General features: G+C 49.2%; 1 protein-coding gene across 1 annotated transcript in view; it reads right to left on the bottom strand.

Moving 5' to 3' along the window:
• Nucleotides 1-27987, bottom strand: part of LOC123747890 (carbohydrate sulfotransferase 10) — a 257272-nt gene that overhangs the window by 67878 nt on the left and 161407 nt on the right. Inside the window, exon 3 of the mRNA XM_069305770.1 lies at nucleotides 16863-16956. The gene's annotated coding sequence lies outside the window, so the exon portion shown is untranslated. The remainder of the gene's footprint in view (nucleotides 1-16862; nucleotides 16957-27987) is intronic.

The raw sequence follows: 27987 nt of genomic DNA, 5'->3' as shown, positions 1-27987 counted from the left end.
ATATATATATGTGTGTGTGTGTGTGTGTGTGTGTGTGTGTGTGTGTGTGTGTGTGTGTGTGTGTGTGTGTGTGTTGCGTGCGTGTGTGTGTGTGTGTGTAATTACCTAAGTGTAATTACCTAAGTGTAGTTACAGGATGAGAGCTACGCTCGTGGTGTCCCGTCTTCCAAGCACTCTTTGTCATATAATGCTTTGGTGTGTGTGTGTGTGCGTGTGTGCGTGAGCGCGCGCGAACACTGATCTGATTCACAGGAGATGGAAATTGATCCAAGTGACGGAGATTAGTTATATATTGTTTACCTCATAAGAAGAGGGGAAATGGTGTAACGAAGGAGAGGGATGAGAGAGGAGGGAAATAGGGAAGAAGAGGTGACGTGAGGTGAAAAGGAAGTAAGGTAAGGAGGAGAGGGTTGTGCTGAGTAATTCTTATCACCCTTCCACAACTGTTCCACACCTGTACGCTCTGAGTTTCTTCCATCTCACCTTTCCCTCTCTTTCCTCCCTCCCTCCCTCCCTCTCTCATCTTCCGTTGATGCTTGAAGTTATCTTGAGATGATTTCGGGGGCTTAGCGTCCCCGGGGCCCGGTCCTCAACCAGGCCTCCTTTTTGATACACATCCCCAGGAAGCAGCCCGTAGCAGCTGTCTAACTCCCAGGTACCTATTTACTGCTAGGTGAGCAGGAGCATCAGAATGGAAGAAACTCTGCCCATATGTTTCCGCCTCCGCTGGGGATCGAACCAGGAACTTTAGGACTACGAATCCCGGGCGCTGTCCACTCAGCCGTAAGGCCCCCAGGGTAATGTTTACTCCCAGATCTTCGTCTCTTAGTGACATAAGTCGCTCTTTCTCTTAATTATAAACTGTTCATCTCACTCCAACTTAAGACCGGTTCTAAGCATATTAACCTTGAACTTATTTAGCCTGTCACCCAGTAATCATCTGCGAGGCGAGTCAGCAACTTGCCCAAGTCTTCGTAGAGCGTCCTGACCTAACTTAACCGAACCCCAATGTATTAGTCTTCCTGAAAAAGTCTTAAGCTACCCCAGCCTGTCTTAGGTTTTCAGGAAATCTCGTAACCTAACTTAGCTTCTGAAATCCTCAGATTAGGCAAAATTGTAATTAATTTTGTCAATAAAGATGTTAATAGTAATAAGTTACATAAAGGGCCAACTGGAGAAGAGCAACATATGTAACATCATGTTACACATCATGTTGTACACATAACGTCATGTTGAAGAATAACATTATCAACTGAACTTGAGTCAGGTCGAAAAAGGGCGAGATTTATGCCACTTTAAGTTAAAAATAATTTCTAGATCATTTTTTTACACATCCTAATAGAGCGACACTCTTAAGGAATCTGTATATAACTGAAGGCCATTGAAGCTGTCGCTGATGTGTCTGTTTCTATGTGTGCCCAACCACTTGGGCTGGACGGTAGAGCGACGGTTTCGCTTCATGCAGGTCGGCGTTCAATCCCCGACCGTCCCCAAGTGGTTGGGCACCGTTCCTTCCCCCACCGTCCCATCCCAAATCCTTTATCCTGACTCCTTCCACCTGTTAAGACTTCTAACAGCCTCTTTTCTCGAACCTCTATTCTGATAGACCACACGCTATTGAGATATAGATCTCGCGCTAAGGTCAGGCTAGTTGGTGGGTCTACTGTCCTCAGGCTTGGCTCGTTCAGGTGGCGCCTGATCTCTTGTACCTGGATTGTACCTGGATGAGGTCCTGAGAGTTCTTCTACTCCCAAAGCCCGGCCTGGGGCCAGGCTTGACCTCAAACACATTAATTAACTTGAATGCGAATATTAATTCGTTTTCCTCATACATGAATATCACAATGTATTAGAATTTTGTGATTTGTTAAGCGTGGGTTAAATTGGGTGGTTAGGTTCTGTTGGCAGTTATTGGTATTTGTTGTACGGCGGTGGAGCATTTACAGTGTTGGGATTCGAACAGCGATGGTCAGCGAAGCACTGTTCAAAAAATATTCGAACGGCATTAATTGAGTCGTGTGTGTACACCTTTCATTTATAAACGGGGTTTGGCGGCCGGATGAGCGAGCATTTGGCGGCCGGATGAGCGAGCATTTGGCGGCCGGATGAGCGAGCATTTGGCGGCCGGATGAGCGAGCATTTGGCGGCCAGATGACCGACCATTTGGCGGCCGGATGAGCGACCATTTGGCGGCCGGATGAGCGAGCATTTGGCGGCCGGATGAGCGAGCATTTGGCGGCCGGATGAGCGAGCATTTGGCGGCCAGATGACCGACCATTTGGCGGCCGGATGACCGACCATTTGGCGGCCGGATGAGCGAGCATTTGGCGGCCGGATGAAAGAGCATTTGGCGGCCGGATAAGCGAGCATTTGGCGGCCGGATGAGCGAGCATTTGGCGGCCGGATGAGCGAGCATTTGGCGGCCGGATGACCGAGCATTTGGTGGCCGGATAAGCGAGCATTTAGCCATTGTTTATAATGTGTTCATTACCTTCCCACCACCTACAATAAGATGTATCTACCAAGGTCTCCCCTTACGACGTACCCACCATGCTCTCTTACGACGTACCCACCACGCTCTCTTACGACGTACCCACCATGCTCTCTTACGACGTCCCCACCATGCTCTCTTACGACGTACCCACCATGCTCTCTTTACGACGTACCCACCATGCTCTCTTACGACGTACCTACCACGCTCTCTTTACGACGTACCCACCATGCTCTCTTACGACGTACCCACCATGCTCTCTTTACGACGTACCCACCATGCTCTCTTACGACGTACCCACCATGATCTCTTACGACGTACCCACCATGATCTCTTACGACGTACCCACCATGCTCTCTTACGACGTACCCACAAGGTCACCTCTTACGAACACAAGTGTGTGTGTTGTAATCTCGAAACATGGGAGAATATTGAGCATGTTATGTGTGTGTGTGTGTACAGCAACGCTGAGTGACTGTAAATGATGTAGATAAAACAGAAAAGTTACACATTACGGGCTCGCCATAGACCGTGCTACATGGACACTTCGTTCTGAGTAGCTAAGTCTGAAACAACAACAACAAGTTACACGCTTTTTTTTGTAATTGTAACTTACCACGTCTGATTCAAGTCTTACCACGTCTGATTCAAGTTTTACCACGTCTGATCCTAGTCTTGCTAAGTCTGACTCAATCCCAGCCTTACCCCGCCCCTACTATCTCCTACAGAGCCAGAATCCTCTATGCAGGCGGCGAGCCACAACAACGTGGCTGAAGTATGTTGACCAGACCACACACTAGAAAGTGAAGGGACGACGACGTTGATACTTAAGATTTGCTACTTGGAACAAAACGTTCCAAGTAGCACGGGCTATGGTGAGCCCGTAACTTACCCGGCACAGAAGCGGGGCAAGTAGCACGGGCTATGGTGAGCCCGTAACTTACCCGGCACAGAAGCGGGGCAAGTAGCACGGGCTATGGTGAGCCCGTAACTTACCCGGCACAGAAGCGGGGCAAGTAGCACGGGCTATGGTGAGCCCGTAGGTACTAAGAGACGACGACGTTTCGGTCCGTCCTGGACCATTCTCAGGTCGACTGTGAATCGTCCCCGCGGCCCGGTCCTCAACCAGGCCTCCACCCCCAGGAAGCAGCCCGTGACAGCTGACTAACACCCAGGTACCTATTTTACTGCTAGGTAACAGGGGCATAGGGTGAAAGAAACTCTGCCCATTGTTTCTCGCCGGAGCCTGGGATCGAACCCAGGACCACAGGATCACAAGTCCAGCGTGCTGTCCGCTCGGCCGACCGGCTCCCATATGTAGGGTAATACCATGAATTCTAGAGCTAATGACATGTTCCTCTTTAATTGCTTGCCGTCTTGATAATAATTGATAATATTCTATACTGCCCTTAAGAACACGTTGACAAATACAGCCAAATGTAAGAAATAAGAGGTTGTACAACCTCCAGTTAGTACACCACGTGCTCCGGGAGACTGTACAACCTCCAGTTAGCACACCACGTGCTCCGGGAGACTGTACAACCTCCAGTTAGTACACCAGGTGCTCCGGGAGACTGTACAACCTCCAGTTAGTACACCACGTGCTCCGGGAGACTGTACAACCTCCAGTTAGTACACCAGGTGCTCCGGGAGACTGTACAACCTCCAGTTAGTACACCACGTGCTCCGGGAGACTGTACAACCTCCAGTTAGCACACCACGTGCTCCGGGAGACTGTACAACCTCCAGTTAGTACACCACGTGCTCCGGGAGACTGTACAACCTCCAGTTAGCACACCACGTGCTCCGGGAGACTGTACAACCTCCAGTTAGTACACCAGGTGCTCCGGGAGACTGTACAACCTCCAGTTAGTACACCACGTGCTCCGGGAGACTGTACAACCTCCAGTTAGTACACCAGGTGCTCCGGGAGACTGTACAACCTCCAGTTAGTACACCAGGTGCTCCGGGAGACTGTACAACCTCCAGTTAGTACACCAGGTACTCCGGGAGACTGTACAACCTCCAGTTAGTACACCAGGTGCTCCGGGAGACTGTACAGCCTCCAGTTAGCACACCAGGTGCTCCGGGAGACTGTACAGCCTCCAGTTAGCACACCAGGTGCTCCGGGAGACTGTACAGCCTCCAGTTAGCACACCAGATGCTCCGGGAGACTGTACAGCCTCCAGTTAGCACACCAGGTGCTCCGGGAGACTGTACAGCCTCCAGTTAGCACACCAGATGCTCCGGGAGACTGTACAGCCTCCAGTTAGCACACCAGATGCTCCGGGAGACTGTACAGCCTCCAGTTTGCACACGGGCTACAGAGAAGGGCGAGCATGGGGTTGCTCCCTTAACATGCAGTGCAAGTCACTGTGTCACTCCGCTCTCCGTGCGTCTACATCTTACCAATTGCCATCTGTCTCCTTGCATTACAAAATTCCAAGTTTAAAAAACACCTGAGCGCAGATGTTGGTAAATACCAGTAGACTTAGACCCGGAGGCTTATAAGACGTATACCTCAGTTGTAGCTCCTCCTCCTCCTCCTTGTAGCTCCGACACACACCTTCAGAGGTGCACGTGTGTGCTTGCAACTCCTTGCAATCCAAGACGATGAGCAGATCCGCTTGCAAGGTCCGTCCCTGCAGCCCCTCCTCCAAGGATTCGTTGATCAAGAAACTTGGTCACTTAACTGGCGGATGTTATATAAATATGATGGAGTGAATACTGCGCTCACACTGTCAGTGTGATCCACACTCTGCGCCAGGCCTCCTTACTCAGGCTATATACCCCACATTGCGCAGACGGAGGCGAGGCAAGACCATTTAATGTGTGTGTTCAGCACATGTGTAAACCGCACACTACATCAGTTTACCACTGGTGAACCAGTTTACTACTGTACATGTGCCTCTCGGTACACATAGCCCAAGATATCCTGAACACACTGTGCATAGGTATTTTTTGTTTAAATTTTGCCCCGAGGGGCGAGTTTATTTGGGCAGTGTCACTCATCCTGTGAGTGGACACACCGCCATAGTGACTGTATTGGGCAGCGTCACTCATCCTGTGAGTGGACACACCGCCATAGTGACAGTATTGGGCAGCGTCACTCATCTTGTGAGTGGACACACCGCCATAGTGACAGTATTAGGCAGCGTCACTCATCCTGTGAGTGGACACACCGCCATAGTGACAGTATTGGGCAGCGTCACTCATCCTGTGAGTGGACACACCGCCATAGTGACAGTATTGGGCAGCGCCACTCATCCTGTGAGTGGACACACCGCCATAATGACAGTATTGGGCAGCGTCACTCATCCTGTGAGTGGACACACCGCCATAATGACAGTATTGGGCAGCGTCACTCATCCTGTGAGTGGACACACCGCCATAGTGACAGTATTGGGCAGCGCCACTCATCCTGTGAGTGGACACACCGCCATAGTGACAGTATTGGGCAGCGCCACTCATCCTGTGAGTGGACACACCGCCATAGTGACAGTATTGGGCAGCGCCACTCATCCTGTGAACTTTCCCCAGAGAGGGAGAATAACTTCCCCCACAGAGGGAGAATAACTTCCCCCAGAGAGGGAGAATAACTTCCCCCAGAGAGGGAGAATAACTTCCCCCAGAGAGGGAGTATAACTTACCCCACAGAGGGAGAATAACTTCCCCCAGAGAGGGAGTATAACTTCCCCCAGAGAGGGAGAATAACTTACCCCAGAGAGGGAGAATAACTTCCCCCAGAGAGGGAGTATAACTTCCCCCAGAGAGGGAGAATAACTTCCCCCACAGAGGGAGAATAACTTCCCCCAGAGAGGGAGTATAACTTACCCCACAGAGGGAGAATAACTTCCCCCAGAGAGGGAGTATAACTTCCCCCACAGAGGGAGAATAACTTCCCCCAGAGAGGGAGAATAACTTCCCCCAGAGAGGGAGAATAACTTCCCCCAGAGAGGGAGAATAACTTCCCCCAGAGAGGGAGAATAACTTCCCCCAGAGAGGGAGAATAACTTCCCCCAGAGAGGGAGTATAACTTCCCCCAGAGAGGGAGAATAACTTACCCCAGAGAGGGAGAATAACTTCCCCCAGAGAGGGAGTATAACTTCCCCCAGAGAGGGAGAATAACTTCCCCCAGAGAGGGAGTATAACTTCCCCCAGAGAGGGAGAATAACTTACCCCAGAGAGGGAGAATAACTTCCCCCACAGAGGGAGAATAACTTCCCCCAGAGAGGGAGAATAACTTACCCTACAGAAGGAGAATAACTTCCCCCACAGAGGGAGAATAACTTCCCCCAGAGAGGGAGAATAACTTCCCCCAGAGAGGGAGTATAACTTACCCCGGAGAGGGAGTATAACTTACCCCAGAGAGGGAGAATAACTTCCCCCAGAGAGGGAGAATAACTTCCCCCAGAGAGGGAGAATAACTTCCCCCAGAGAGGGAGAATAACTTACCCCAGAGAGGGAGAATAACTTACCCTACAGAAGGAGAATAACTTCCCCCACAGAGGGAGAATAACTTCCCCCAGAGAGGGAGAATAACTTCCCCCAGAGAGGGAGTATAACTTACCCCGGAGAGGGAGTATAACTTACCCCAGAGAGGGAGAATAACTTCCCCCAGAGAGGGAGAATAACTTCCCCCAGAGAGGGAGTATAACTTCCCCCAGAGAGGGAGAATAACTTACCCCAGAGAGGGAGAATAACTTCCCCCAGAGAGGGAGAATAACTTCCCCCAGAGAGGGAGAATAACTGATGCAACACTGCTATATGTAGTTATCATAACGTAAACATGGGTGTAATTACCTAAGTACAGTTACCTAAGAGTAATTATCTAGGTATAATTACCCAAGTGTAGTTACAGGATGAGAGCTATGCTCCTGGTGTCCCGTCTTCCCAGCACTCTTTGTCATATGCTAAAACGTCTGACGGTTTTGACATCCAGTTTTCCAGCTGCCGATTGTTTAATGCAATCCAGACCTATTTCCTTGTCTTATCTTATCTTAAAATTATGTATGGAGTTTGCTTCTACAACCTGCCCCTTTAGTTCATTTCATTTCCTTACTGTTGTTGTGTAAAAAGTAGATTTTCTAACATCTCTACGACTTATCTCTTTGTCAAGCTTCCCCTCCCCCCCCCCCCCCGTGGAGGCCTGGTCGAGGACCGGGCCGCGGGGACACTAAAGCCCCGAAATCATCTCAAGATAACCCCCCCCCCCCCATGCCCGTTCTGAACATTGTGAACATTTCCTTTTGTTCCACTGTCAATCCCTCTTAAGTATTTTATACATCTCAATCATGTTTCCTCTCTCCCTCCCCTTATCAAGCGTCGTCAGGTCTAGTTCTTTCAGTCTTTCTTTATACCCAATCCCTCGCAATTCTCAAATGAGCCTTGTTGCAAACGTCTGAACCTCATCAAGTTTCTTCATGTGTTATTTTTAGATGTGGGAGCTCCACGATGCGCTTGCATACTATAAGACTGGTCTCACGTACGTGTACAGCGATCTTGGAAGTTTAACGTGGTCAGATATTTTAGTTAGAGTATTGATTGTTAACTATTAATGGAGTTTGTTGACTTTCTTGACGACTCAAGTTTGTTGAGTAACAACAAGCCGTTGAAATTAATCCGGATAACTGAGCCCGCTACACGATATCCGGATAACTGAGCCCGCAATACGATATCCGGATGACTGAGCCCGCAACACGATATCCGGATGACTGAGCCCGCAACACGATATCCGGATGACTGAGTCCGCAACACGAGATCCGGATGACTGAGCCCGCAACACGATATCCGGATGACTGAGCCCGCAACACGATATCCGGATGACTGAGTCCGCAACACGAGATCCGGATGACTGAGCCCGCAACACGATATCCGGATGACTGAGCCCGCAACACGAGATCCGGATGACTGAGCCCGCAACACGATATCCGGATTCTCCTTACTCAAGTATTGATGGCGTAACCCGGGTATATAGGTCGATACCCATGCTGACTAATGTCGGGTTGTGTTGCAGAGTGAGAGGAGGAGGGGGGTAGTAGAGTGTGGGGAGGGGTGGGGGAGTGTGGGAAGGGGTGGGGGAGTGGTGGGAGGGGTGGGGGAGTGTCGGGAGGGGTGGGGAAGTGTAGAAAGGGGTGGGGGAGTATCGGGGGGGGTGTGGGAGAGTGTAGGGAGTGGTGGGAGGGGTGGCGGAGTATTGGGAGGGGTGGGGGAGTGTGTAGGGAGTGGTGGGAAGGGGTGGGGGAGTGGTGGGAGGGGTGGGGGAGTGTCGGGAGGGGGTGGGGGAGTGTGGAGAGGGGTGGGGAAGTGTAGAAAGGGGTGGGGGAGTATCGGGAGGGGTGTGGGAGAGTGTAGGGGGTGGTGGGAGGGGTGGGGGAGTATTGGGAGGGGTGGGGGAGTGAACTAGAGTGGGATGGGGTCCACTTTCACCCACAAGATAGGTACGGGACCTACCAACAGGATGGGTGATAATAACTCACAATAATCGAACTAAACTAGACCAATCTGGGCTCCAAAATTCAGTGCTGACCCCGGACCTCCTCGCAAGAGTTCTAAGATAAATGTTTATACACTCAATCACTCGGACTCTCTGCAGGTGTGGCGCCTCCATCACCACTGCCGTCAACTGCTCTCCGTCTACTGCCGCCGTCTACTGCCGGCTGTCTACTGCCGCCTGTCTACTGCTCCCTGTCTACTGCTCTCCGTCTACTGCCGCCTGCCTACTGCTCCCTGTCTACTGCTCTCCGTCTACTGCCGCCTGTCTACTGCTCTCCGTCTACTGCCGCCTGTCTACTGCCGCCTGTCTACTGCCGCCTGTCTACTGCTCTCCGTCTACTGCCGCCTGTCTACTGCCGCCTGTCTACTGCTCTCCGTCTACTGCCGCCTGTCTACTGCTCCCTGTCTACTGCTCTCCGTCTACTGCCGCCTGTCTACTGCCGCCTGTCTACTGCTCTCCGTCTACTGCCGCCTGTCTACTGCCGCCTGTCTACTGCTCTCCGTCTACTGCCGCCTGTCTACTGCCGCCTGTCTACTGCTCTCCGTCTACTGCCGCCTGTCTACTGCCGCCTGTCTACTGCCGCCTGTCTACTGCTCTCCGTCTACTGCCGCCTGTCTACTGCCGCCTGTCTACTGCCGCCTGTCTACTGCCGCCTGTCTACTGCTCTCCGTCTACTGCCGCCTGTCTACTGCTCTCCGTCTACTGCCGCCTGTCTACTGCCGCCTGTCTACTGCCGCCTGTCTACTGCCGCCTGTCTACTGCTCTCCGTCTACTGCCGCCTGTCTACTGCCGCCTGTCTACTGCCGCCTGTCTACTGCCGCCTGTCTACTGCTCTCCGTCTACTGCCGCCTGTCTACTGCCGCCTGTCTACTGCTCTCCGTCTACTGCTCTCCGTCTACTGCCGCCTGTCTACTGCCGCCTGTCTACTGCTCTCCGTCTACTGCCGCCTGTCTACTGCCGCCTGTCTACTGCTCTCCGTCTACTGCTCTCCGTCTACTGCCGCCTGTCTACTGCCGCCTGTCTACTGCCGCCTGTCTACTGCTCTCCGTCTACTGCCGCCTGTCTACTGCCGCCTGTCTACTGCCGCCTGTCTACTGCTCTCCGTCTACTGCCGCCTGTCTACTGCCGCCTGTCTACTGCCGCCTGTCTACTGCCGCCTGTCTACTGCCGCCTGTCTACTGCTCTCCGTCTACTGCCGCCTGTCTACTGCTCTCCGTCTACTGCCGCCTGTCTACTGCTCTCCGTCTACTGCCGCCTGTCTACTGCTCTCCGTCTACTGCCGCCTGTCTACTGCCGCCTGTCTACTGCCGCCTGTCTACTGCCGCCTGTCTACTGCTCTCCGTCTACTGCCGCCTGTCTACTGCCGCCTGTCTACTGCCGCCTGTCTACTGCTCTCCGTCTACTGCCGCCTGTCTACTGCCGCCTGTCTACTGCCGCCTGTCTACTGCTCTCCGTCTACTGCTCTCCGTCTACTGCCGCCTGTCTACTGCCGCCTGTCTACTGCTCTCCGTCTACTGCTCTCCGTCTACTGCCGCCTGTCTACTGCCGCCTGTCTACTGCTCTCCGTCTACTGCTCTCCGTCTACTGCCGCCTGTCTACTGCCGCCTGTCTACTGCTCTCCGTCTACTGCTCTCCGTCTACTGCCGCCTGTCTACTGCCGCCTGTCTACTGCTCTCCGTCTACTGCTCTCCGTCTACTGCTCTCCGTCTACTGCCGCCTGTCTACTGCTCTCCGTCTATTTATTTAACATCTTTCAATATTCCCGTTTTCTGTTTAATCCACATGTTTGAGAATGAACAAACTGGGACATAATCTCCCCCCAGAGCAGCATCCCACTTCTGGGGACAGATGAGACGGGCTAAGAAGAGGAAGCTGTCTTCCTACTTCGTAACGACAAAGGTCGGGAGTCAGTATACATTGCACGATTAACAAGGCGGGGTCCAAGAGCTTAAGATCCTGCAGGCACAAATAGTAAATACAAAAAACACACACACATAAGACCATTTTCAGCCCATAAATCAGTAACAACAATTATATTGACCTTTCAACACAAGCATATCACATATTTGACCCAATAAAACCCAACATGATATATTTGTCCCAATAAAGTTTAAAAAAAATCTAATATATGTGTGATACGATATCAACAAAACCATGATATTCATAAATATATCATATGCAAAAAAATCCACAGAGAAATGTGAAAGAAAGTGAACGTTTCGGCCTGACTAAGGCCGTTGACAACGCCTTTAATCAGGCCGAAACGTTCACTTCCTTTCACATTTCTCTGTGGATTTTCCGCATAAAAATGATGAGTGTTTTGTGATCGTCAATTGCATATCCTCACATATGTAAACAAAGAAGTGACTCATATTTAAACCCCTGGCAGAGGTCATATACTCAATATTCGCCTCATTCATACTTTCCCTCATAAAAACACCCCAACGAGGCATAAATTGGAAAAAAATTCCTTTCATACGCGCCCGAGTCGATCACAAAAGGAAAGCGTCTTAAAATACTAGAGTAACATGAGGATTTAATTGCCGGCGCTGGCAGACGAGCGAGGGGCGGGGTGCCAGGCACTGGTTGTCCTTGGTGCTGTGGGGAGAGTGCCAGGTCACGGACAAACAAACACACACACACACAAACAAACAGGTAAACAAAAGAGCGAGGCAGACAGGGCGGGAGGTAACACTTAACGCATCACAACTAACACGTCAAATCAAAAAATATTCATGATAGTATATTTATGGTTTAGTGTGCACAAAATATCATTTCATTATTTGCATAAGAATTTCCCAATCTGTAAGTTTTTCCCCAATCTGTAAGTTTTTCCCCAATCTGTAAGTTTTCAATTTCCCAATATGTAAGTTTTCAATTTCACAATCTATAAGTTTTTCCCAATCTGTAAGTTTTCAATTTCCCAATCTGTAAGTTTTTCCCAATCTGTAAGTTTTCAATTTCCCAATCTGTAAGTTTTCAATTTCCCAATCTGTAAGTTTTTCCCAATCTGTAAGTTTTCAATTTCCCAATCTGTAAGTTTTTCCCAATCTGTAAGTTTTTCCCAATCTGTAAGTTTTTCCCAATCTGTAAGTTTTTCCCAATCTGTAAGTTTCCAATTTCCCAATCTGCAAGTCACTAATTTAACAATTCACACACACTACAGCATTACTTAACACTTAACAATCCAATGTGGTTAGGTCATTAAGCTGTTTCATCCTCATCCTCTCATCCTAAATTTCCAGTTTTAAAACCTCTCTTTCCTCAGTTTATCTCTTCCCAGCTTAACAAATCCTTTGCTCAACATCAACTCAAAGACACTCCACTGATAACCTCTCACACAGCCGTGAGATGACAGAGATATTAGTAAGAACTTTTTCAGTGTCAGAGTAGTTAACAGGTGGAATGCATTAGGCAGTGATGTGGTGGAGGCTGACTCCATACACAGTTTCAAATGTAGATATGATAGAGCCCAATAGACTCAGGAATCTGTGTGCCGGTTGATTGAGAGTTGAGAGGCGGAACCAAAGAGTTGAAGCTCAACCCCCCATAAGGACAACTACGTGAGTTCAGTTGGAGATGCCCAAGGCACTAGATTAATTTGAGGTGTCCAGACACGAAGGAATCACGTAGGGAACTGGACGTGACAAAGGCCAAGGTTTCCGCCGTGACTGTACCGTGGATATTAGTTAATTCTAATTCTATTCTAAGAAGGGAAGGTGATGCCCTGTGTTGGCCTCTTAAAACATATCAATCACTGGAAACATGGAGACTGCCAATGTTCTGGAAGAGAGCCAGCATACATAATGAGAGTAGGTGTTAAACTGCAAGCCAGCATCCCACACATGCATAACATGTGTGGACGTGAACACATCACAAGACCACCACTGAAGAGGATGTGCTTCTATGGCGGAACATCAGTGTGGGTTCAGAGACCACAAATTCAACTTTTATAACTTCTCCAGAATTGTATCCTATTATTGCCTCGAGAGTTTTGCCAGTAATTGACTTGAGTGACACTGGTCGTTAGTTGCTGATCACCGAATGTCTCGAACTCTTTGTAAACTGTAAACATCTGAATTCTTCCATAGAGAAGGCCAGATTTCTTGAGTTGGTAGAGGCGAGTAAGACACCAACAGGTTGTCCAAGCTGTATATCAGTCTTGGACTGACCTTATCTGACCCCATTGCCTTACTCATGTCGAGTGGTTTAAGAGGTAAAGAACTTCTGACAGCTTTAACATAGTGCTAAGAGATTGGCTGCACAGATCATCGTTATTCATTAGTTACCTCCACCTTAGCACAGAAATGGAGTGTCTAAGTCATATTGTTCTCATTGCACGTTGAAGCATTACAATCTTCTCGATTTAGTAATAAAATTGTCATCGGATGAATATATCTGCCGATATTTAAATAGGAACCACCAGAATCTAGATGCAACCTTCCCTGATGTAAGTCTTATTCTTGTTCCCGATTCCTGTTGGAAGATAGTCTGTAACAGATCTCATGGTCATCATATCCCTTGTGTTATCTCCTCCTTTATCCCTCTCTCCAATTTCTCCTTTTCCCGTCCTCCCCCTTCCCCTCCCCCCTGCTCCAGTTGCCTCACAGTTCAACAAGATGGTGTCACACAGCTGAGTTTGACAAGGATTAAATTCATGTCAACTGGCCGGCATGAAACATTTCAAGGTCAGGTCAAATTATCTAGTACCAGTTATTACAATCATGCCCCTCTTACCCCACCCCCAAGGTAGGCCTCCTCCCTTAAGCCTCTCCCAACCTCCCTTGAACTTCCCTTCCCCCCCCCCCTCCTCAAATGCTGCGTTAAAATCTATGGATTTGGCAGTGATAATGTGTCCAGTTCCACCAGGCAGTTCCCCCACGGGGAAAGAATTTGTGGTCAAGTCTCGAGGTGCAACTTCGCTGTAAGGGTCCAAGTTGTAGTTGGTGTGGTTTTGGCAGTGTGGGAGTGGAGAGGCGGCCCCGGTGGTGGCTCCTGGCCAGATCGTAGCACACAGTACAAGGTATTTGTTTTCGAGTTGTGTATGTTGGTGGATCACCCCAGTGGCTCTCACTTTGTTAGGGATTTATAGCAGGGTATTACTGGGTTTATGAATCACTTCTGTGGTAAAGTATTATGTGGTTTTCACTCATCCTGTGAGTGGACACACCGCCATAGTGACAGTATTGGGCAGCGTCACTCATCCTGTGAGTGGACACACCGCCATAGTGACAGTATTGGGCAGCGTCACTCATCCTGTGAGTGGACACACCGCCATAGTGACAGTATTGGGCAGCGCCACTCATCCTGTGAGTGGACACACCGCCATAGTGACAGTATTGGGCAGCGCCACCCATCCTGTGAGTGGACACACCGCCATAGTGACAGTATTGGGCAGCGCCACTCATCATGTGAGTGGACACACCGCCATAGTGACAGTATTGGGCAGCGCCACTCATCCTGTGAGTGGACACACCGCCATAGTGACAGTATTGGGCAGCGCCACTCATCCTGTGAGTGAACACACCGCCATAGTGACAGTATTGGGCAGCGCCACTCATCCTGTGAGTGGACACACCGCCATAGTGACAGTATTGGGCAGCGCCACTCATCCTGTGAGTGGACACACCGCCATAGTGACAGTATTGGGCAGCGCCACTCATCCTGTGAGTGGACACACCGCCATAGTGACAGTATTGGGCGGCGCCACTCATCCTGTGAGTGGACACACCGCCATAGTGACAGTATTGGGCAGCGCCACTCATCCTGTGAGTGGACACACCGCCATAGTGACAGTATTGGGCAGCGCCACTCATCCTGTGAGTGGACACACCGCCATAGTGACAGTATTGGGCAGCGGCACTCATCCTGTGAGTGGACACACCGCCATAGTGACAGTATTGGGCAGCGCCACCCATCCTGTGAGTGGACACACCGCCATAGTGACAGTATTGGGCAGCGCCACTCATCCTGTGAGTGGACACACCGCCATAGTGACAGTATTGGGCAGCGTCACTCATCCTGTGAGTGGACACACCGCCATAGTGACAGTATTGGGCAGCGCCACTCATCCCATGAGTGGACACACCGCCATAGTGACAGTATTGGGCAGCGCCACTCATCCTGTGAGTGGACACACCGCCATAGTGACAGTATTGGGCAGCGCCACTCATCCTGTGAGTGGACACACCGCCATAGTGACAGTATTGGGCAGCGCCACTCATCCTGTGAGTGGACACACCGCCATAGTGACAGTATTGGGCAGTGCCACTCATCTTGTGTTGAATTTTTCCCTTTTATTAGTTCTGAGTATATCATCTGGAGCTCCCTTGATTCTTTTGGCCTTATTCTGTGATCTTCCAAGTCCAATAATAATTATGATCAGTCAATTAATCATCAGCCAGTTGAAGACATTAATAATAAATTAATTGGTCTCAAGTAATTATCGATAGAAGTTGTAAGTGTTATAAGTTCATGCCACATGACCTGGGGCCAGATTCACGAAGCAGTTACGCAAGTACTTACGAACGTGTACATCTTTCCTCAATCTTTGACGGCTTTGGTTACATTTATTAAACAGTTTACAAGCATGAAAACTTGCCAATCAACTATTGTTATTATTATAAACAGTCTCCTGGTGCTTCGGAACTCATTAACTGTTTAATAATTGTAAACAAAGCCGCCAAAGATTGAGAAAAAATGTACAGGTTCGCAAGTGCTTGCGTAACTGCTTCGTGAATCTGGCCCAAGTTTCCATCACGTATCTCACTACTTATCACACACACACACACACACACACACACACACACACACACACACACACACACACACACACACACACACACACACACGGGGCCTCGTAGCCTGGTGGATAGCGCGCAGGATTCGTAATTCTGTGGCGCGGGTTCGATTCCCGCACGAGGCAGAAAAATGGGCAAAGTTTCTCTCACCCTGAATGCCCCTGTTACCTAGCAGTAAATAGGTACCTGGGAGTTAGTCAGCTGTCACGGGCTGCTTCCTGGGGGGTGTGTGTGTGTGGTGTGGGAAAAAAAAAAGTAGTTAGTAAACAGTTGATTGACAGTTGAGAGGCGGGCCGAAAGAGCAGAGCTCAACCCCCGTAAAAACACAACTAGTAAACACACACACAAGGGGACACAGGTGGAAACTTAGTACCCAGATGAGCCACAGAGACGTTAGAAAGAATTTTTTCAGTGTCAGAGTAGTTAATAAATGGAATGCATTAGGAAGTGATGTGGTGGAGGCTGACTCCATACACAGTTTGAAATGTAGATATGATAGAGCCCAATAGGTTCAGGAACCTGTACACCAGTTGATTGACAGTTGAGAGGCGGGACCAAAGAGCCAAAGCTCAACCCCTGCAAGCACAATTATGTGAGTACCATCGCACCAAGATGTCTGAATGGCGGCTGTAGCGGTGTAATTAACGGACCATCCATATCACTACCCCCCCCCCCCCCCCACACCCACCCCTTTGGTCATGACAAATTTCTGGTCAAAAACTGTTAATTAAAAGGTTGAAGAAATCTGTACGAGATTCTGGTTAAAGTCTCCCAGTTGAATGAAGTACCGACAGTTGAGGGGAGATAGTATTGAGATAAGGAAGTTGACGGAACAATCATCCTGCATTGAAGTCCTGTGTTGGACGCCAGTTAGGCGCCATACACATGGGGTGACCCAATACCCTCTTATGATGGCCGGCGCTAAGCTAAACAACTTAATAGGTCTCAACAACGTCGTTAGCAGATTTGAATGTAGCCCTGCGCCTTGCAGACCCAGGTGAACAGGGATGACAACACTATTCCTTCTGGATTCTTATCAATCACGTGACTCCTCCGATAAACATTCCATTGCTCACCTTACCGATATGTCCTTCCATGGCTCCCATACTTCTATTTCGTCTTTCGCAAGGACTATTAATCTCGGGCGCTGTCCACTCAGCCGTCAGGCCCCTAAAAGAAGGAGAATGAAAAGGTTTAGAAATGTGGAATATAGTGGAAATTATGATGGCCGACTGGCACTGTGTGTGCTTGGTAGCTATCTTGAGGTTATCTTGAGATGATTTCGGGGCTTTAGTGTCCCCGCGGCCCGGTCCTCGACCAGGCCTCCACCCACCAGGAAGCAGCCCGTGACAACTGACTAACACCCAGGTACCTATTTTACTGCTAGGTAACAGGGGCATAGGGTGAAAGAAACTCTGCCCATTGTTTCTCGCTGGCGCCCGGGATCGACCCCGGGACCACAGGATCACAAGTCCAGCGTGCTGTCCGCTCGGCCGTCCGGCTAAGCTCAGTCTGTTTTGCCTGTTAGCTGCAAGTGTTGCAAGTTCCATTGCGAGGCTCAACATCCCTCCCCCCTGCCCCCCCCCCCTCCCTCCTTATCTTGTCCCACCCTTCCACCCACTCCCCCCCCCCCCTCCCTTGTCCCACCCCTGGACCCCTCTCTTGCCCCATCCCCCCCCCTTCCCTCCCCCCAATTCTCACCATCTCGTTCGTGATCTAGTAAAGGGATCATGGCGTCACACCCTCTTAGTGCATTAATCTCCGGCACCCAACCCTCTTCATCAGTCCCCCCCCTCCCCCCCCAGCTGCCCCCTGCTCCTCCTCTTGCTCCTCTTCACCCTCCTCCTGCTCCTATCCACCCCCCACCTTGCCCTCTTCGCCTGCTGCAACTAATGATACAGTGTCTCCGTCTCTCACCCTCCGTGTCCGCCAGTACGGCTCCTGCTGAATAGTTACCCCCATAGTCCGTGCACGACGTGCAGCCAGTCCACAGTCCGCCCACTGACCAATCAGCGCCGCTCCCAGTTACTGGCTGAGTGGGATAGTTAATGGCCAGGGGCCAGATTCATGAAGCAGTTACGCAAGCACTTACAAACGCGTACATCTTTCCTCAATCTTTGACGGCTTTGGTTACATTTACTGAACAATTTACAAGCATGAAAACTTGACAAATGACCTGCTGTTATTGTTATAAACAGCCTCCTGGTGCTTCGGAGCTCATTAACTGTTTAATAATTGTAAACAAAGCCGCCAAAGATAAGAGAAAATGGTATACAGGTTCGTACGTGCTTGCGTAACTGCTTCGTGAATATGGCAGCTGACTGTTCCCCGCGTGACTTCGAGGGCGACGTTAGACTTTGCCGCTGGAGGTCTTTTGTGTTTATATAGACGACGACGAGGTACAGATGAAGGAGAGTTACGATAAGAGGCGAGCTGGCCGCCTTGCTGACACCACTAGTGTTTGTTTGCAGCTAGTTTGTCTATTTCTGGCAGGTGGCTGATGTTTCTTAACGGGCTCACCATAGCCCGTGCTACTTGGAACTTTGTTCCAGGTAGCAAATCTTTAACAACAACAACATGGTGTTTCTGTTGTGTTCTCCTGTACTCTCTTGGTTGTGTTTGCGGGGGTTGAGCTCTGGCTCTTTGGTCCCGCCTCTCAACTGTCAATCAACTTGTGTACAGGTTCCTGAGTCTATTGGGCTCTATCATATCTACACTTGAAGCTGTGTATGGAGTCAGCCTCCACAACATCACTGCCTAATGCATTCCACCTGTTAACTACTCTGACACTGAAAAAGTTCTTTCTAACATCTCTGTGGCTTTCTAACATCTGTGGCTTTCTAACATCTCTGTGGCTTTCTAACATCTGTGGCTTTCTAACATCTCTGTGGCTTTCTAACATCTCTGTGGCTTTCTAACATCTCTGTGGCTTTCTAACATCTGTGGCTTTCTAACATCTGTGGCTTTCTAACATCTGTGGCTTTCTAACATCTGTGGCTTTCTAACATCTGTGGCTTTCTAACATCTCTGTGGCTTTCTAACATCTCTGTGGCTTTCTAACATCTGTGGCTTTCTAACATCTGTGGCTTACTAACATCTGTGGCTTTCTAACATCTGTGGCTTTCTAACATCTGTGGCTTTCTAACATCTGTGGCTTTCTAACATCTGTGGCTTTCTAACATCTGTGGCTTTCTAACATCTCAGGAACCTGTACACCTGTTGATTGACGGTTGAGAGGCGGGACCAAAGAGCCAGAGCTCAACCCCCGCAAGCACAAATAGGTGAGTACACACACACACACACACACACACACACACACACACACACACACACACACACACACACACACACACACACACACACATCAAATACTTGCATTAGCAATTGACAATCGGATAACAGAGGGAGGACACTAGAGCTTACTACGAGCCCATACACAGCTCTGCAGGTCAAGAGGTCAGGCCCTTGACAGCTACAGCGGTTGTGGGAGGGCAGGAGGAACACGGCTCTGATGACCCCGGCTGGCGTATACCGCCACCTGAACTCATATGACCAACAGGCGATGAGTCACAATAACGTGGCTGAAGTATGTTGACCAGACCACACACTAGAAGGTGAAGGGACGACGACGACGTTTCGGTCCGTCCTGGACCATTCTCAAGTCGATTCTGACTCAAGTCAATCACAATCGACTTGAGAATGGTCCAGGACGGACCGAAACGTCGTCGTCCCTTCACCATCTAGTGTGTGGTCTGGTCATATGACCAACAACTTGGTTTGCAAGTGCAACGGAGTTTCTAAAGAAGGTTATATGAGATGTACTCACATAATTGTACTCACCTAATTGTGCTTGCGGGGGTTGAGCTTTGGCTCTTTGGTCCCGCCTCTCAACTGTCAATCAACTGGTGAGGTCAATCAATCAGATGTGCGAGGCGTTGAATTGTGGCGGGGAGGTAGTTGTGGTGATGGTGGTGGTGGGGGGGGAGGTAGTTGTGGTGGTGGTGGAGGAGGAGGTAGTTTGTGGTGATTAGTTATGGTGATGGTGGGTTGTGGAGGTAGTAGTGTTGGTGGTGGTGGTAGAGGTAGTTGTGGTGATGGTGGTGGTGGGGGGGGGAGGTAGTTGTGGTGGTGGTGGAGGAGGAGGTAGTTGTGGTGATGGCCAGGGGGTAGTAACGATGGCTGGTGGTTGCTAAGTGATGACAAGCAGTGACTGACTGTGCCTGACACTGCACTTTTAGCTTGTTGTCAGGAAGGTAGCCACGAGGGCGGGGGGGGGGAGGTTAGGACAGGGGGGGGGAGGTTAGGACAGGGGGGGGGGTTGTGTTTGTTGACAAGTGCTGATGAATGATGCTGGAGGCTCAAGAGCTGCTGTTGCTAGAGCTGTTGCTCAGAGCTGCTGTTGCTAGAGCTGTTGCTCAGAGCTGCTGTTGCTAGAGCTGTTGCTCAGAGCTGCTGTTGCTAGAGCTGTTGCTCAGAGCTGCTGTTGCTAGAGCTGTTGCTCAGAGCTGCTGTTGCTAGAGCTGTTGCTCAGAGCTGCTGTTGCTAGAGCTGTTGCTCAGAGCTGCTGTTGCTAGAGCTGTTGCCCAGAGCTGCTGTTGCTAGAGCTGTTGCCCAGAGCTGCTGTTGCTAGAGCTGTTGCTCAGAGCTGCTGTTGCTAGAGCTGTTGCTCAGAGCTGCTGTTGCTAGAGCTGTTGCTCAGAGCTGCTGTTGCTAGAGCTGTTGCTCAGAGCTGCTGTTGCTAGAGCTGTTGCTCAGAGCTGCTGTTGCTAGAGCTGTTGCTCAGAGCTGCTGTTGCTAGAGCTGTTGCTCAGAGCTGCTGTTGCTAGAGCTGTTGCTCAGAGCTGCTGTTGCTAGAGCTGTTGCTCAGAGCTGCTGTTGCTAGAGCTGTTGCTCAGAGCTGCTGTTGCTAGAGCTGTTGCTCAGAGCTGCTGTTGCTAGAGCCCAGAGTTGCTATAGCAACTCTGGGCTCCTTTCCAGGATGGAAATTACATCTATCTTGAGGTTATTTTGAGATGATTTCGGGGCTTTAGTGTCCCCGCGGCCCGGTCCTCGACCAGGTATGCACCCCCAGGAAGCAGCCCGTGACAGCTGACTAACACCCCAGGTACCTATTTCACTGCTAGGTAACAGGGGCATAGGGTGAAAGAAACTCTGCCCATTGTTTCTCGCCGGCGCCTGGGATCGAACCCAGGACCACAGGATCAGAAGTCCAGTGTGCTGTCTGCTCGGCCGACCGGCTCCCATCCTTGGTGGTGGATCTTGGTGGATCGGGGGAATCCTGGGTTCGATTCCCGGGCGGGAGACAAATGATTGGGCATGTTTTCTTTCCCCTAATGCCGCTGTTCACCTAGGAGTAAATAGTTAACCTGGGAGTTAGTCAATTGTTGTGGAGTTGCATCCTGGGGTGTGGGGTTCCAACCACTTGGGCTGGACGGTAGAGCGACGGTCTCGATTCATGCAGATCGGCGTTCAATCCCCCGACCATCCAAGTGGTTGGGCACCATTCCTTACCCCCGTCCCATCCGAAATCCTTATCCTGACCCTTTCCCAGGGCTATATAGTCGTCATGGCTTGGCGCTTTCCCCTGATAATTCCTTCCTTCCTGGGGTGTGGGGGGGGCGGGGGTGTTCGACCTACGGGAGGGGGGGGGGGCTCCGATTCAAGTCTGAAATATGTGCAATATATACATTGTGACGGGACACGTTGGTGGTCGAGCAGTCTGCAATGCCAGTCACAAAAAAAAAAATAACTGCAAAAGGTGTCTTCATAGTGTAATCTTGAGGTTATCTTGAGATGATTTCGGGGCTTTTTAGTGTCCCCGCGGCCCAGTCCTCGACCAGGCCTCCACCCCCAGAAAGCAGCCCGTGACAGCTGACTAACACCCAGGTACCTATTTACTGCTAGGTAACAGGGGCATTCAGGGTGAAAGAAACATTTAAAAATAAATTAAACAAATTACAAAAAATATCGAGGCATCTTTACGCCTTTATCCTATAAAAATATCTTTATTACAAATTGCGCAAAACAAACAAAGATCAACAATCAAATTTACGTTACGTTACCTACCTTGAGGCTACCTTGAGGTGCTTCCGGGGCTTAGTGTCCCCGCGGCCCGGTCGTCGACCAGGCCTAACATCAACCAGTGACATCAACCAATCAATCACCCAGTGACATCAACCTTTTCTTACACGTTAAGGTGCAAAATAAAACATGGTGCGGAATACTATGTCTGACTAAATCCGTCACCACACCGAGATGTGTCAACAGGTCTACTCAGTTGAGCACACAGGAGTAATCTGTATCTTGGATATGTTTGTTGTTGTTAAAGATTCGCTACTTGGAACAAGCAGTTCCAAGCAGCACGGGCTATGGTGAGCCCGTAGATAGAGCTTAGTAGCCCTATTTATACAGAATATCGGCCGGCCAGATGGCGCTGATGACTTCTTTAACTATGAACCTTGCTTGTTAATGCTTGTTTCGGAGGGCGTAGCCTCCCAGTGACCCAGGTGCGAGGTGGGGTGACGGGGCCGTGGTGAAGGAGGGAGACTGGCGGTGTTGTCTAGACGTCTGGAAGTAGTTCTCGTTGATGTTCTTGGCTGCAGTTCTTGATTACATAGACGTGAATGAGTAGAATAGGCGATAAGGGAGCAGGCCGAATCTCTTACTAGAGACTTTACCGTGACAACATATATACAGGCGTCTTGTCCCCGAGAAAACGTATTATTATGATGTGAAGGAGGTGGTTGTAAATGTGATGGGGTGGTAGTTGTAGGCTGGTTAGATAGTTGTTGTTAGGGTGATTGAAATGGTTGTTGTCGTGATGATGTGGGGCGAGATGGTGGTTGTAGTGGTGGTGGTGGTGGTAGTAGATATAAACATTGTGTTGTTTGCTCCTTCTCTTACACATTTACTATTTGTGTCTACTGATGCTGTCATTATTGTTACGTTGCTCTTCACCTTCTGCTCCCTGGCCACGTAACCCCCCCCCACAACCCCCCTCTCTCCCTCCCCCTCCCCTCAACCCATCCCTCTACTCCATGACTCCACAACCTCCTACAACTCTAAGACACAACACTCCTTCCAGCCTGTTACCTCTCAACAACTGTCCCTACACCTTCCCCCCCCCCCACCACAAAGTTGAGCCAGAGATGAAAAAAGTCCAGAATGAAGCGAGTCTCCAAGTCCAGTGTACCAAGTCCTGTGTAATGGCGTAGTTAGGATGTCCAATAGTAGAGTGGGCTTCGGGAGTGAACGGTTCATCTCAGGGAATGAGGTGAACCACCGAGGCATCTTGCTTCGTGTTGCTTCACAGGTAAAGCAAGACTCAGGCGAGGTGAGGCAGAAGAGGCATCATTAGTCAGATGAACTCAGCAACAGATGAAGCAAGAGTCAGGTGAGATGAGTCACTAACAGCATCATCACCGGTGAGATGAACGAAGCAGCATGACTCGAGTAAAATGACAGAGTGAGATGCAGCATCACTGACATAACAGAGGCAGCAAACATCATCATTTAAATAAGGTGAAGTGCACATAACATCTCCACGAAACAGCTTACTGGCAGCAAGCACGTTATCCTCCTCAGGATATCCATCCGATATCAAGACGACATTCCCCCCTCACAGCTTCCAATACCATCCGGGACGCTAAAGATATCCCAAGGTTATCCTAGTCCTTCTTGTCTACTTCCCTAACTACTCAAAGCACTCACAATCACCTCATCTGATTACTCAATGGCAGACAAATCATCCAGCTCATTCGGTTATCAAATTAATGCAAACACCATCACCTGTTTACTTTGTTTATGTTCGATTAACTGCCTGAAGTAAACATATTTAATAAGATTATAAGATGATATTAATCAGCGATCAACCTGATTAGTCACACGAGTACCTGATTAATGTAAACACTCCTAAACACTTGAGCAGTGTAAACACCTTCGAACAAAAGGTTTATCACTTGTTCAAAATTAAAACAAATAAATATTACACAATAACGAACCGAAGGATTGGAGAGAGAGAGAGAGAGAGAGAGAGAGAGAGAGAGAGAGAGAGAGAGAGAGAGAAAGAGAGAGAGAGAGAGAGAGAGAGAGAGAGAGAGAGAGAGAGAGAGAGAGTGAGAGAGAGAGAGAGAGAGAGAGAGAGAGAGAGAGAGAGAGAGAGAGAGAGAGAGAGAGAGAGAGAGAGAGAGAGAGAGTGAGAGAGAGTGAGAGAGAGAGGGGGGGGGGGGGGAGCGAAAGTAGAGAAATGGTGAGAAATGACGAAGAAAATATAACCCAAATTCAGAACAAGGAGATCCACCAAAGACAGCAACAAACTTAAGACAAGAAATGAATCTTTAGACAGAAAGAGACGTCGGCGAGGAGGAGGAGCAGAAGACAGACGTCCCCGAGACGGGAACAGACAGGCCTCTCACCCCGTGCATGTCTCTCCTGTGAGCGATATCACTGGCACTGCTGGGAGTGACGCCTGGCACTGCTGGGTGCCCAGGGTCAGAGTGCCACAGTGTTGCTCATATAACCATGGCACTGGGAGAGGGACTCTCTCTCTCTCTCTCTCTCTCTCTCTCTCTCTCTCTCTCTCTCTCTCTCTCTCTCTCTCTCTCTCTCTCTCTCTCTCTCTCTCCCTTTAATACACCAACACAAATTGAACCTCAATAAGCTTTAAAATAAGAAAAAGGAAAGAGAGGGGGTGACATGATTGAGACATACAAGATTCTCAGGAAAATGAGAAAAGATGGCTGGAGACCTAAATGTCTCGGTTAATGTCAAAATAAATCCATTTTGTGATGGATTTACTTCAGCACACTAAGAACTCAGCTATGGGAAGGGGAAGCTCTCAGCCTGCTAATAGGAATCAGCAGTCGTCTGTTCCTGTTCCTTCAAAAAATTCCCTTCTTCTGCGACATATCCCTTTCGTATGTATATATATCTTTCCTCAGTTCCCTTCCTTTGAGTTCTGTACTCAAAGATCAATACACTTGTGGTCAGTGGGTCGTACGGACACTGTTTTGGTCTTTACTCGTAATGTTGACCAGACCACTGTATAGGGATCTAGATGAAGTAAAGTGTAAAGTGTGTGGACATAGGCAGGGACACACACTCGAACACTATATCTTGGATTGTTGTAAAATTGAGCCTTTTAGAGATAAGTCTAAGCTCACTCTGTATGATATGGCAACCTATCTTATTACCATGGATAAATTACCTGAAATCCTTGCACTGTACCCACATTTTGCTTCCAGTAGATGAACGACATATGAGATTCAGAAACAAGTAGTGTATTGTGAGGACTAATAATAAACAGAAGCTCCCCTATGACTCTGTAAAATCCCCATTGGCCAAACTATTATGTATTAACGATAAAACCTACCATTAATGTATGATGACTTACTGTAAATATGTAGCTCTTGTAATAGTTCTTTCTCTGTAACTAGCTGACATTGTAACTATAAGGTGTGAAGGATTGAAGAAATTGTTTATGTAATAATCTAAGATGAGGTCTGATAAAGACCTTTTGTGCCCTCTGTAATGCTTTTGCGCTACCGCTCACAGGATGAGTATGGGGTGCACAATAAACTAGCCGCCTTCGGCGGCAACAATCAATCAAATCCACACATTAGAAGGTGAAGGGACGACTACGTTTCGGTCCGTCCTGGACCATTCTCAAGTCGATTGAATGTCGATTGTAGATTGTCAACAATCGACTTGAGAATGGTCCAGGACGGACCGAAACGTCGTCGTCCCTTCACTTTCTAGTCTGGTCAACATACTTTAGCCACGTTATTGTGACTCATCGCCTGCTTTACGCCTAATGTTTGTCCAGATCTGGATGGTCTTGGTGGTCTTGGTGGTCTTGGTGGTCTTGGTGGTCTTGGTGGTCTTGGTGGTCTTGGTGGTCTTGGTGGTCTTGGTGGTCTTGGTGGTCTTGGTGGTCTTGGTGGTCTTGGTGGTCTTGGTGGTCTTGGTGGTCTTCATGACGACTTCGTGAAGACTGATTGATTGATAAAGGTTAAGTCACCCAAGAGGTGGCACGGGTATGAATAGCCCCGTAAGACAGGATGAAGGATATATTAGCCGTTACTTGTGTCTACTCTTTAACATGCTGCTCGGGAATTTAGAAATCTTTTCTAAAAAAAAAAAAGATTTAGAAATCTTCTAAATACTATTTAGAAATCCAACCTGCATATCTGGGAAGAAAAGTAATGTGTCGACATTTCGATCCGTCTTGTGAAATCTTTAAAAGAAAAGTAATGTGTCGACATTTCGATCCGTCTTGTGAAATCTTTAAAAGAAAAGTAATGTGTCGACATTTCGATCCGTCTTGTGAAATCTTTAAAAGTTCACTTTTGTCAACTGGTCTTTTGTAGTAAGGCGCACTGCATTTCTCTCTTGTTTCCCAATCTTTTTTCCTTAAGTTGAAAATCCCCCAAGATTAGAAGTTTTGCTCTGATGTGAAGAGTTGCTGCTGCTGCTTGAGTGATGGTCATTAGATAAACTTTCCTTATTAAGACCCCTCAATAGCTCGGTCGATAGAGCGTCGGCTTCACGGGCATGGGGTCCACGGTTCGAATCTCCTAGAGCCCAGGTGAATGGAATGGTTAATAGAGCTGTATTGCTCTCTTCATATCCCAGCCTTGATCTTATCGCATTTGCTGGCGTCTTCCTGCTGCATGGGTAACAGCTTCTCCATATCACCCTACCCTGGCTTTGCGCCCTGGAGAGGCCACTCCAGACCCTCAACCAGAGCGTATCTCCATAGTCTCCTGAGGCTGATGGATGCCAACTACCAGTTCCTATAGCTCCGGTAACATTCTACATATCCATGTGTACCTTTGTAACCTTTTGTGTTCAATCATATCCACTTCTGAATCCATGTGCGGTCTGCCAGGAGAGTCTATCTTGAGAGGTTTGCTTGCATTATCCACACGAACCATTTCGGCAAACTGGTTTCCATTAGCTTCCCCTCATTTTGATCCCTTCGAGGATCGTGAATGTCGTGATCATGTGAACTTTGTTTCCACTCATATGACCTTCAGTACTGAACATGACTTTCAAAGGTCACATAATTCTGTTCTGAGGTCAGTTTATTAGTTAGCATTCTTAATTATTTCTGAAGCTTGTGCCTAAATGAAGGTTCCATGTAGGAGAGGTATAATGAGGAATTGGACTTATGTATACATTGCAAAAAATTTCAAATTCTAAATTTCTAAATACATCATTTTTTTTAGGAGTCCAACGTTGCGTGTGGCGCTGCTGATGCCGAGTACATGTGCGCCCTGGACACCTGCTTGGTGCGCCTCCTCTAGCAGGTTGCAGGTTGTGGCCAGCGCTTAAGGGGCCGGCGACAGCCCCTGGCAGGTTGTGGCCAGCGCTTAAGGGGCCGGCGACAGCCCCTGGCAGGTTGTGGTCAGCGCTTAAGCGGCCGGCAGGAGCCCACTTAGTGTGTAGGGGTGACTGCATCACCAAGTCTCACAGAGAGTATTAAGACCACTGGTCACCAAGATGGATGTTGTTCTAGAGTCAGCTACTGGGAACACACAGTTGCAAGCAGCACCGGCTATGGTGAGCCCGTAGGGGGACTTACCTGGCACAGGAGATGTGCCGAAGATCGCCAACGCCTTCTCCAGAACATCTTGTAGGAGTGATTTTAGGCTATGGTTACATGGGGAATGGAGGGGGGGCATATGGTGATTTGGTGTGGGGGGGGGTGATGAGCAACTGAACACGCACCGTATTTAAGTGTTCACAAAACCTCATCTCATCTCCCGTCACGCAGGGTGCAGTCGCACCTCCACAGATCTCCAGTATCATCTATTGATACTGGTAATGACTCAAAAGGGCCACCACTTACGGGCTATTCATGCCCGTGCCACCTTTTGGGTGGCTTAATCTTCATCATCATCATCTCATATCTCTCATTTTACCACCACGCTCTTCCCTCTCATCCATTATTCTATCCACTCATTTTTCCTTCACTGCTTCATCCACCATCCCCCCTCCTCCATGTTGGCTACCACTGGTGCTCCGGGCCAGCGGGCCGCGCCCTCCACTCCCTGGTTAGATAATCACATTTTCCAAACAAACTCTCTCCAGAGCGTTTATGTTGGCTAGGGAGGGGAAGCTCCTGTATTTTTGGGGAGCCATGCAGTGCCAGGAGTGTCACTGAGTGCCAGAGGGGAGGAATAGGCGTGGGGGAGGAAT

This window comes from Procambarus clarkii, chromosome 56, assembly GCF_040958095.1.
Source record: "Procambarus clarkii isolate CNS0578487 chromosome 56, FALCON_Pclarkii_2.0, whole genome shotgun sequence".
NCBI lineage: Eukaryota > Metazoa > Arthropoda > Malacostraca > Decapoda > Cambaridae > Procambarus > Procambarus clarkii.
Note: the sequence above shows the minus strand (reverse complement) of the source record. Positions and strands in the feature narration are given on the sequence as shown.